General features: G+C 41.7%; 1 protein-coding gene across 6 annotated transcripts in view; it reads right to left on the bottom strand.

Moving 5' to 3' along the window:
- COL4A6 (collagen type IV alpha 6 chain) overlaps positions 1 to 12,270 on the bottom strand; it is a 173,224-nt gene that overhangs the window by 111,064 nt on the left and 49,890 nt on the right. The gene's annotated exons all lie outside the window — the stretch shown is intronic.

The following is a 12,270-nucleotide window of genomic DNA, read 5'->3' as shown; positions in this document are numbered from 1 at the left end:
GCCATTCCAGAGCAGCTTATTTTGCATATATGTATTTCATAAATATCTGAATCCACTCACAAATGTCTTCGTTGTTCAACAGTGCGGAGGAGGCCCAAATCAAGTGTTTCCACTGAAAACATATTAATGATCAGGAAAAGTGTGGAATAGAAGTCATATGGTATATGTATACATGCTGTATTTAGTAGGAAGTTGTAAGTGGGAAAGGGGGAGGGGAGGGGGTTAAATATGCTCTCTGTTCCTGTTTTTGAAAATGCAAATAAAAATTAAAAAGGGGGGACAGATTAATGATCCCTGTAAAATGTTATATTCACACCCCACTTCTAAGTTTCCTTTCCTTTCCCTGCACCAAGAGGTCATTCCGCTCACTTGTGAATGAAAGAAACCCGAGAAGGGGAGGAAGCACGCTGGAGCCAGTTGGCAGAAGACCAGGTGTTACATGTCACACAAGTTATTTTATTTACGGGAAGGAGCCGACATCAGACACTCCCAAATTACTTAAATAGCAAACGGCCCTGCACTTAATACTAATGTGGTCGACTTTCAAAGTCTGCTCTTGGCTTTCTAGAATGGATCCCGATTTTGGGGAGGAAACCAAATGTATGCATGGTAAATCCAGAAGAACGTTCCAGGCATCACTGCCCTCCTTTAAATATTTTTATAAAATGCATTCTACTCTGAGGCATCTGTGCTTTGTGTGTGCAAGCGGTTAAGTGTATTTTGGTAGGAAACAGTTCCAACCGTTCAACCACATTGCATTTCATCATTCAAAATAGATGACAGCTATTCTTAGGGCTTCTAGTGTGGCCTGTCCTTTGACCGTGATTAAGGCTGTCATCTGATACATAGCTGCCTGAGCACAAGCCCCATTGAACTGAATGAGATTTACTTCTGAGTGGACATGTGTTAAGATTGCACTGTAAGGGGATGGGCTGCAGAATTTGAACTCCCTGCCAATAACAAATCCTCCTTGCTTTCCTTCTACTGGCTTTAACTATGGTGTGACCCTGGTTAAAAACCCAGAGTGACACCTAATTAATACTAACCATACAAAGGTCAGTGTTTGCTGCAGCTGGTGGGAGTTACAGCCTCAAACATCTGAAGGTACCAAATTTGTGAAGGCTGCTTAAGATCTACACCTTAGAAAGACAAGGTGCTATAGAAATCAGGGCAATATTTACAGAGGCAAGCACCATAGGATACATTCTTGTGTGGATGCAATTTGAAAAACAGTGGACAGTTTTAAGTTTAGCATGCTTTCCTTTTTTGCCCTGATGATGCACCAACACCTTCAGGAAAAACAGGAACTTGTCCTCTTTTTGGGGAGGGGTACACTGTAGAGATGGCCTCAGTCTTCAGGTCCGAAGATGAGGCAGCCCCGTTCAACAATTTGATTATCATCTTAACCAAATATATTATGGGTCTGTGGTTTCTCAACAAGATGAAACCACAATCCCCAGACCTAGTGAACTTGATTGGTCAAGTTTTCATGGGTCTTCTACCCCCACCCCCTTATCTTAGCTTATATATGTATTTCTATGTAGCATTGTATGACATGAAAAGAGGAGAAAATAAATAAATAATTCAAGGGCTACGTCAGGGAGAAACTGCATGAAAAGATACTCCTGAAATTATGATTCAGATGCATCTCTGTCAAATTTCAAAGGTCAAAATTAGACCAGATATTAAATGTGCCCATGTACATACATGTATCACTTTAATAAGGGCATCTGGTGGTGATGGTGGGTATTTCAGTGTGAGGGGAGGGAGGAGGTTCTTATTGTTGTCGCATAGGCCTTTCCTATGATGGTATCCCGCTTATGGAACACCCTCCCCTTGGAAGCGCAGTTGATGCTGACTCTTTTTGTTATGTCAAAACCGGGTATTTCAATATTTGTTTCAATTCCCTCACAAACCCTGCCCCCTTGAAGGAAGGGCAACAGAAAGAAGAATTGATTTGGGTCATTGATGGTAAAAACAACAGAGTTCAGATGTTCCCTTACCATGCAGATTTACCCTAATTCTTTTAGACATATAAAATTAATGATCTGCCTTTTGGGGGAAATAACTTGTACATTGCATGTCTCCAGATGGATGGAGGATCCGTAATGCTTTTATGTCATGTTTATTTCTTAAGCTAGGGACTTAAGATGCCCAACATTCACCATCCATGCCAACTCATGGATGTCCTGATTCATATTGGTGTGGTCCTATTGGTCCTGTTATTTCTTTTTCTGTTTGTGCAGTATATGGTATGATGTAACTCCCTACCTATGTGACAACTCCCTCCTTTGGGGTTGCTAACAATGTTCATTATGTTACAATAAAAAACAAGAAGTTGAGCATTTATTTGATACTAAAATCAAGCTTCTAAGCTCAACAAAGTCATGAATAAATGGTGCAGTGCTTTGGAGTTGCTTCACCAGTAATTTCAGTGTGTAGGGAAGGAACTCATAGGATCAAATGCTGCTGGAAGAATGAGGATGATAAGCAACTCTCTGGACCAGCATTCCTGCCATGTCAATGCCACTATTGTAGTCTAATTATCAGTAGATTTCCAATGCAAAAGGTGTGCTTCTTACACTCCCTTCATTGAGGAGCTGTCACTTGAATGGACTAGGGTCTCCCTGAAAACTTTCATGTCCCCCAGATGATGTAATCTTCCCCACCCCACTGATTCATGACCCACAAAGGAAAGTCCTTGTGTTTTTCCTTCTGATGATGCCCTCTTGAAATGCTGTTATTGCAAGTTTATCATGATGTTTATACCGTTCTTCAGGGTTTAACTCCTTGCTCACGCAGTCTGGGAGTTGCACTGCATCACATGGGGGGTGTGTGTGTGTGCTGTATTTTGTCTTTATTGCACACAGTTAAATAGATGCAAATAAACCCAAAGCACCACACAGCACACTTTGCACACTGCAGCTGCTAAGGTACAGTTTGAACTGTAATCACATATTATTGGACAATTATGTTTTGTGAATATCTCTTCAATCAGAAAAGCAAACACTGTCTTGGCTTTTAAATCTGCAGTGGACAGCCCTATTACAGGGTATGGAGTCAGTTGTTTGAGGAATTGTGTGGCCAGATTAGCCCGGCCTGCTTAGTGCACTGTCACCGGCTCTGTTCCTAGATCTGTTGGGGATAAATAGTGCTTATTTGTGGGTGGACTGCTTTCCTAGACAGTCAGAACCTGCATACATTATGTAGCAGCATCATAAGGATAATCACTTCAAGAACTCATGCTTAAACTTGCCTCTTCCCTCCCATTCCTTTTTCCTCACGTGCCATGTCTTTTTAGAGTGTAAGCCTGACTGCAGGGACCATCTTACTACTGATTTTTGCAAGCTAATTTAGGAGTATTTTTTGGTCAAAGGGCAGGGTACCGAAGCCTTAAATAAAGAAGTAAATAAATAAATGTACAGGAGGTAATCTTCGGAATGAGAACAGGGGTGCTAAAAATGTGTCCCTCTTTTGATCTGTGAAATGTTGCAAGGCTGACCCTCCTATCTTGAAAAACATGAGCAAAAGTGTTTTCAACAGGGATCTTTCTAAATTGTTATAGATTCAGAGGCAACATTACTCTGGATACCAGTCACTGGAAAACAACACTATTGTCCAAATGTCCTGCTTATGGGATTCTCAGCTTCTTATGGTTAGCTGCTGTGAAAAAAGGAAGATGCTGGATTGGGTGTCCTTTGGCCGGATTTAGCAGGACTCATCTTACGTTCTTATGTCCAAAAGCAACTCCTAGGATGGAAAAGCATTGTGTTGAAAATGGCCTTGTGAGCGGTTTATATTTTTGCCTCTTCAGGGACTAGCTTGTTTAGAAAGGGCAGTTCCGTGGCAACTCTGGGTGGAAGCCATGTAGTTAATTTAGCATTAGATACTCCTAGAATTCTGGACTTTCTTCTGAGTCACTGGCCCCAATCTCCGCCACCATCGCTTGTAGGAGCACAGGGAGACCTGCCAGCCCTATCAAGTCTGAAAACATTTACTTCTCTCACTTAGCTTTGTATTTATTATGGCAGAAAAGCAAAGTTGTATGCTTTGTTTCACACAATCTCCCCACCCTCCACCCCAGTTCCACATTTTGGGCAAATTCACACCTCTTTCCTTGGGTCAGGTAGAGATCTTTTAGAAATGTGTTCAACCACAAAATGTGCTTGGCCAGTGCATTATTTATTAACAACAAATATCAACAGCAAATGATTACATCCAAATTGCATTCACAACCCTTCCTTCCTCCACTGAGGTCAGGATGGTGAGTACAAAAGCAAGTCACCCCTCCCCCCGCCATGATTTTCTTTACAACAACCCTGCAGGGTAGGTTAGGCTGACAGCGTGCGACTGGTGATATTCATGATTAACTGGAGGCATGTACTCTTTCTTGATCTTCTTGGCTGGCTCCGCAACTGCTACAGCACATTGGCTCGCATGAGGATGACAATAAGAATATACAGAGATTTTGAGCTCAGAATGGGATAAAATACTTTGCACACCCGCAGCTCCCCCACCCCCTATAAGCAGTTTCCCTTGTATTGTGACAAGAGAACACAAAGTGACATACATAGGAACTTAGGAAGCTGCCCTATGCCTCATCCATTTAGTCCTGTATTTTTAGGAGCTCTCTCGAGTTTCAGGTGGCAAGCCCTTCCTACCTGGGCACATCAGAGATTGAACCTAGGACTTTCTCCAAGCAAAGTGTGAGCGGTGATCTATAGTGCATAGCTACAGCTTTGCCTGGATAAAGTCCTACGTAGCCAGGATTTATGTTGTTTTGGGGGGGGGGGAGATTTATGTTGGTGGAAAGAACTGAGCCATCTGAGACACGATTGGTCAGTTAGCTAAGTATTCTTATTTATTTACTTGATGGGGGATCAGCTGCCACCCTGCCCCCTGGCTATGCCCAGGTATGTGTGTGGGGTGTGTGAGAATGACAGTTTGTGGGTAACTTTCTTTCAACCACATTTATTTCATAAAATTTATACACTGTTGAATTGTAAAAGCAATCTCAAAGTGTTTTACAAAGAGAACAAGGCAATAAAATTATCACTATAGCCAACTCTTTAAAACACTAAAAAACAACAAAACCAAAGTCAGAAACACATTTAAAAAACAGGTTAAAATATGCTTCAACATTCTACATGCCCATATGAGAGCAACCCTTTACTCCTCTGAGTTCCTACCTGCTTGCCGCGGCTGCAGCTGCCCCTTCCCTTCTTATGTTCCTCTGTGCCGGATCTGCAGGGCCACCCAGAGGGATTTGCTGCTCTGTCTTTTTTCCTACCTTTGCTGCTTGCTCATTCAAAGAGGGCAAGTGAACAAGCAGCAGCCGGGCCTGGTGATTCTGTGGGTTGGCAGTGGACCTCTTACGAGGCAGGGTCCTTGTCAGGTACACAAACGCTAGCCCCACTCTCTATGCCCCATGGATCAAGTCCAATCCCAGGCATCCTAAGAAAGCTCTCATAAAGTCCACTCTTTAAAATCCTAGAAAGCTGCTACCAAAGAGTGTAGGCAAGATGAGCTAATGGTTTGGCTCAGTAAAAGACCATTTCCCATGTCCACTCAAGGGTTTCTAGCTAGTGTGAAGCACACACCTGACTTTTTCATTCCAAGGCAGAGATTTATCAATATCCAGTTTCTAGACCTATGGTAATCAACATGATTTAAGTGGCAATCCCCCCAGTGCTCCAATTCCTAGTGTGGTTTACCAATCAATTCCTCTTCCCAGGGAATTTTGGGAACTGTCATTCTGTGCAAGGAACAGGGGGCCTTCCTAACAACTCACAGCACCCTTAACAAACTACAGTCCCCAGAATTCTTTGGGAGAAGCCATGGCTGTTTAAAGTGGCATCATAGTGCTTTAAATCCATGCTGCAGTTGGCATTTCTTGTATGTGTGATACATATATGTACACATGACTATTACTTTCCAATGGCCAGTATAGACAATACTCAGCTAGATGAGCTAATGGTCTGACTAAGGCAGCTTCTGGTACTTCTGTTTTGGACAACAAAACCCAGTATGATGCCCAGCTCCTCTGAAGTCTAAGCTGGCTTCACCCTACCAGTCTGCATGAGCTGCAAACGACAGAACAAAGCAGCAATTCTTGTAAAATGGGCAGAAGCAGCTCTTGAGAACAAAGATATTCTCTGCCTTTGGCAATACACCATCAGCTTTTTAATAAATGTACCTGAATACATTTGGCCTACCCCTGCTCTTTCCTTCCCTCTACAAGAGTTGACATCCCAATGCCCCTTCTCCTTTCCTGACGCCCAGGGGCAACTAACAGGAGCAGAGAGGTTCATCTCAAGTTTTAACTCTTACAAGGCGAGTTGACTGCTTGTGCCTGCCAAGCTCAGCAGTATTGTCAAAGGAATTCCAAAAGCTTAGTGAGGCAGAACTGCCCCCACTTGAAATATGCTGGAAATATCCTGTGCTAAAGAGAATGGCTTGTTTTTGCATGTGGTCCTCTACTGGGATCAGACCATAAAATTCACAGCTTCCTCCCACGAAATACTCAAGCGTTGCCAAAACAATAAACCAATCATCACCTATTGCTAATGCATCTGTTTCCTTTTTGATTCCATCCATTGCCTTTTCTTGCATAATATTGGGGGTGGGGGGGAGAGGGAGGGAGCATATGCCAAAAATGCACTCCATCAAGCACTTAACAAGGGTGCTGGAAGAACGGAGGGAGAAAAGAAATAATCCTGATTCCTACTGGAAAGTAATAGTCATCAGTATATATAAGTGTGTGCACCAGTTATATACACAAACACATCCATACATGGAAGACCAACTGACAGTACAATGTTATACATGTCTACTCAGAAGTAAGTCTTGTTGAGTTCAATAGGACTTATTTCCAGGTCAGTGGACAGACTGCAGCCTAAGTCACACAAATGCAAGGGTGGCTATTTCCACATCTACAAATTAGCACACCTGCCATTCAACATAGATTAATTACTGGGGAAATATGGAAACTGGATACTGATATATCTCAGCTCAGTATTGTTGACTCTGATTATCAGCAGCTCTCCAGGGTTTCAGGCAGGAGACATTCTCAGCCCCATGTGGAGGTGCCTGGGATTGAACCAGGAACCTTATGCATGCAAAAGCAGACATTCTACCACTGATCTAAGGGCCTCCCTCCATAGTTACCCTTAGATAACTAAGGGGAGTTATTGGTTTAGCACAGATGAGAAAAACGTTGAATTAAACACAAAAGGGTGTTATTAGGTAGAGGTAGAGCCCAAGCTGCTGAAGGCATTTGGGTGGAAAAACAGTCTTATAGAACAAAACACTGCACTGATACAAACAAACAAATACAAACACAAACACATAGACAACACGCAAAATTGAAAACTAGATCAGTGCAGGGCTACCTTTAGTTTATCAAACTGTCAATAGCGCCGTATAAACAGCTAGAGATTCCAACCATGCCATCCAACAGAGCCAAGGCTATTGGATTTCACACTAAGGCTGAGGATGTGTAATAGGAGGTTTATAGGATTATAGAATATTTTTATTATTATTCATAATTAGAATGCATGGAACTTAAGTCTGGAGAGGTTAATACACAGCACCAGAGCTTGTTGCACAACTGAAAAAGGCAGCTCCTTTTGAATGTCTCCAAGGGCACCGACCTTCAAAAAGTTCCCTTCCACATAAGACCTACTGGAATGAGTGGGAATCGCAAAAGAGCCAGAGCTGACCCTATCATTAGACAACGTGAGTGTGAGGTGGGGGACGCTGAAGAGTAGGGATTAGATTATGTGCCCCACAGCCTGTCATGTGCCCACTAAAATAGATTGCTGCTATCATTGTCCTGTAGAGGAAACTGTTCCATTGCCTTGCTTGAATACAGCAAGGGTGATTTTCTGCTCATTTTTGCCAAAGGAGACTAATTGATATTAATGTCTACTTTGACAAAAACTCGCTGAATACCACTCTTTATCTGGTTGCCTGGAATGTAGGAAACGCAGCATCTTGTCCTTCATCTCAGACAGCTGAAGAACTTGCACCGACCCTGGAAAGTGTGTCAACGCCTGCTGCCTCTCCAGAGGACTTGAACTTAATGTCCAGGGTAGACGTTCTCTCTTACCTTCATTTTCTCTAAAGTAAAAAGCCCACAATGTTGTGTATATGTGGTTTTAAAATTAGTAATCAGATTTTATATTTCTGATCTTTAATTTCTTTTTTTAAAAAAAAAAGTAATGGTATTTAAAATTATTTTAATTGGTTTTAATGACAGAAACAGAATACAAATTAGCACAATTTCTATTAGTTCAACATGAAAAATGAAACACAAAACAAAACAATGTACACATTTTCTAGTGCAGAGAAATACCGAAACAGTACTGTTAAAAAAAGGAGACAAGTGTTAGTCACAAAGTACAAAACACAAGGATATTAACATTAAGATAAAATTATCCCTTTATTCTGTAGAGGAAAGAGAATAAACAGAAATGCATTTCTATAAAGAATTTCTATAAAGTGTTTAATAATTGAATTGAACAATTAAAGCAACCATATCCATCCGAAAACTGAAGGTGACCTGTGTTCCTTAACATAAACTATAAAAATGTAAAAAACAAAAACAAATGTGTCTCTTTTATTTTGACCTCTTTAAATCCTTAGTCTATGAGCTAGTTTTTCTTAAAAAACAATTTCCCATACCTTAGTATACCAGAATGGCTTCTGCTAGATTCCTCCAAAACTGCGTCACAGTCACTTGTGCCACCATAAGCAAATGAATGTTCATCTCTTTACAGTACAAACCCACCTCTTCCTCCTCAAAAATATGCAGGAGGGCCTGCGATTGCACCAATTTCATGGAATACCATAGCCCACAGTTTTTGTACCTTGATGCAGTCCCACCAAAAGTGACAGGTTAGTCCCTGTTATCTGGCATCCTCACCAATGAGGAAGAGGTGTAATTCTCTGCACTTTGGTGAAGTAGAGTAGAAAGGGGGCTTGGTCCATACAGCATGCCAAACACGTCGTCCTGTAGCTCAGCCAAGCTGTCTCTACACTTTTCTAAAACCATGTGAATTACTGGATTCAGAACTTCAGCACCAATCATTTCGTTAAGTGAATATTTTCAACTATCTCTTGTCAAGCACTTACAGATGTTTGTTCTAGAAAGCAGCGTATAAATTTTGTTAAATAAACAAAATTAAATAGAAAGGTTGCTCCATCCCCTGGAACCATTTTCAGCTCTTCAATATTCATTTTCAGGTGAGATGACTAGAACTGTCTACAGTACTTCAAGTGGGATAGTGAAAGTTTTATTTTAAGTCCCTTCCCTAATAACCCTGGCACAGAACTCATCTTTTTCACTGAGCTGTCCACCACAACCCCAAGCAAGGTCTTGTTCCCAGTCAGTCACTACCATTTCAGATCCCATCACTGTGTTCAAATTTCAGCTCACCAAGTTAAAGGTGTTAATATGCCACCTCCTCCATTTGCTACATAAATTATGTATCTGTAAAACTGCCCTACAATCCTTGGATGAAAGGTAGTATAGAAATTTAATATAAACAAATAAGCGATTTTTCAGTTTACAGAAGAGCTCACAATGGTGAAGTGAGATTACCGATACTTTCCTCTTCTGTTAGAATAAATCAATGTATCTGAACTTGAGTAAAAAAATAAGAGGTCATTAATACAGGACAGCAATATACTTCCATTTATACGACAGCAGCTAACGGTATCCATCACCAAAAGGGTGTAGCTATGTCTCTTCAAATTACTGCAATAACCCAGCCTCAGATTAAGTTTCTAAATTAGGACAGTTATACACGTCAGATGCAGACAGGGTGGAGCCAACCCTATGTGACGGTAAGAGTTTTGATTACTAAGCAATATGCCCCAGAGGAATCAACCCACATTTTCAGCTTTGTGTATGAAATCTAGATAAAAGTTGTCCCACTTTTCTCCCTAATGGCACATTAGATTAAATAAGAGCAAACCTGACCGAGTCATTTCTTCCTGTTCACCTCCTGTTATTTTTAAAAGCTTGTGTTCTTCATTGCCAGCAGATGAAACCAACTAAAGGCAGCTGAAAGTCCACATTAATTATAGCTTATCTAAATACAAACTTATGCAGTCACCTCCTAGAGCCATCATAGGACTATGAGATGGAGAGCTAATTCTGGTTGGCTGAAATAGATGTTCTTGGCAAACAGAGAGGGCATTCAGGTGTGGAGACCATTGTATTAGTTTTCTTGGTTATAATCAGGGGGCCAAGGGCCCAGGCCCAAGAATCACCCCTCTCCACTCCGGCTCAGAGCGGCTAGGAGCTTGCCCACCCGTCCACTCCCCAGCTAATGGCAGCAGGAAGCCCCATTAGCTAAAGTGGTGCTTCAGGTGAATAACAGACCTCCGGAACGAATTAAGTTCTTAACCTGAGGTACCACTGTACATGTTTCTCTTTCAACAAGCCTTTTATAAGTGGAGATTTTTGTAAAATCCGTCATCCATTATCTTCTGCTATCATAGATCACAGAGACATGGAGCTGGGAGGGTCATCTAGTCCAAATGCATTGAGCTTTGAATTGATTTTATAAATGTGTTGTTGTCCTCAATTGTTTTATATGTATACTTGCTTTTATATGTGCAAATGTTCCACATATATGTGCATCCTTTTTTAGTGTAAACTGCTTCCTTGAGAGAAGCAATTCACAAATGAAATAAGCAAAAGCATATGAGGAACAGAGTTCCACTGCAGTGTATACAGTATCTGTATATTTGCAAAGGTAGATGCAAATTAGCATAAGCTTTTCCACTCTTCTGAGGGGGATGCATCTCCTCCCTTGGGGCAATATGCAAGCAGTTACACTAGTAAGAGGAGAGGCAATTATCAATGGGAGACTCTTTGTTCTCAGAGGGCATACATGAATTCTCCCTGGTCTGGCAAAAACACTGAAGAGTCAGGTTGCAGCTTATGGACTTCCACTAACCCATTTATTCTGGCATCAATTTTTGTGGACTCAAGTCCATGGCATCTGATACAACAATGCCTGGCAACACTGCTACAAACTGAGTTTCAAATCCTCTTTTAATTTTCCTGCAGTTTTGCTTGTAATTAATCTGTTATCATTTTTACTGTTCAGATATCCTTTTTTTTAAGTTTCTGCTTTTTGAGTGGCCCAGAGAACCTTTGTTATTTGGGGAGGTGGGGGGGGGCTATAGAAAGAGGTGATGTTATGTGGTGCAATTGTATTCTGTAACTGTATGTTTTTAATGTTGAATTTTAAATTATTGTAACCTACGCTGGGACCTGAGGGTGAAGAGTGGATAATAGAAAAAAACCCCAATAAAACAAATTACCAATACGTGATAATTAGATGTTATAATTAGACGTTAATGCTCTTTAACTGTCCCCCCCTATAAACATGCATTATACACACACACACACACACACACACACACACACACACACACACACACAGTGTGTGTGTGTGTGTGTGTGTGTGTGTGTGTGTGTGTGTGTGTCAGATTCTACACTTAGGCAGGAAGAACCAGCTATACAAAGGTAAGATGGGGGATACCTGGCTTGCCAGCTGTACATGTGAAAAGGACATTGGGGGTCTTAGACAACCCCTTAACATGAGTCAAGCTTAATGTGAGTCAACAGCGTGATGCTCCTGCAAGCTACAAGAAAGGATATTCTGACTAAACAACAGGAAGAAGTTTCTGACAGTGAGAGCTGTTTGATAGTGGAACAGACTCCCAGGGAAGGTGGTAGACTCTCCCTTCCTGGAGATTTTTAAACATCTGTCGTGTATTGTCTGGTTGAGATTCCTGCATTGCAGGCGTTTAGACTAGATGAACTGTGGGATACCTCAAAGTTCACCTGGTCCAAACCACTGCAATGCAGACTACAAAGTGAGAGAATGTGGTTCAAATCCTCAGTCAGCCATGAAACTCCCTTGATAACCTTGGGCCAGTCACCAACTTCTAGTTTAACCTACTGCACAGAACTCTTCTGGTGATAATGGGGGGGGGGGGCTGCTAGGCAGAAAGTGGATGCAGCAAATAAAAAAGGTGTATGGAACCTCCGACGCTCCAGATATTGCTAAATTGCAGCTCACTTCCTCCCTGACCATCAACTTTGCATACTAGGGATGAAAGGAGCTGCAGTTCATCAACACCCTCTCTCTATGGCTACTGCTGGAATACTTGCAGCCTTTATTTCCATTCTCGCCGCCCTGGGGTTGGGATGGTGCAGGGTGGACCTGAACCCCATGCAAAGGGTCC

The sequence above is a fragment of the Podarcis gaigeae genome (genome assembly GCF_964106915.1).
Source record: "Podarcis gaigeae genome assembly, chromosome: Z".
Lineage (NCBI taxonomy): Eukaryota > Metazoa > Chordata > Lepidosauria > Squamata > Lacertidae > Podarcis > Podarcis gaigeae.
Note: the sequence above shows the minus strand (reverse complement) of the source record. Positions and strands in the feature narration are given on the sequence as shown.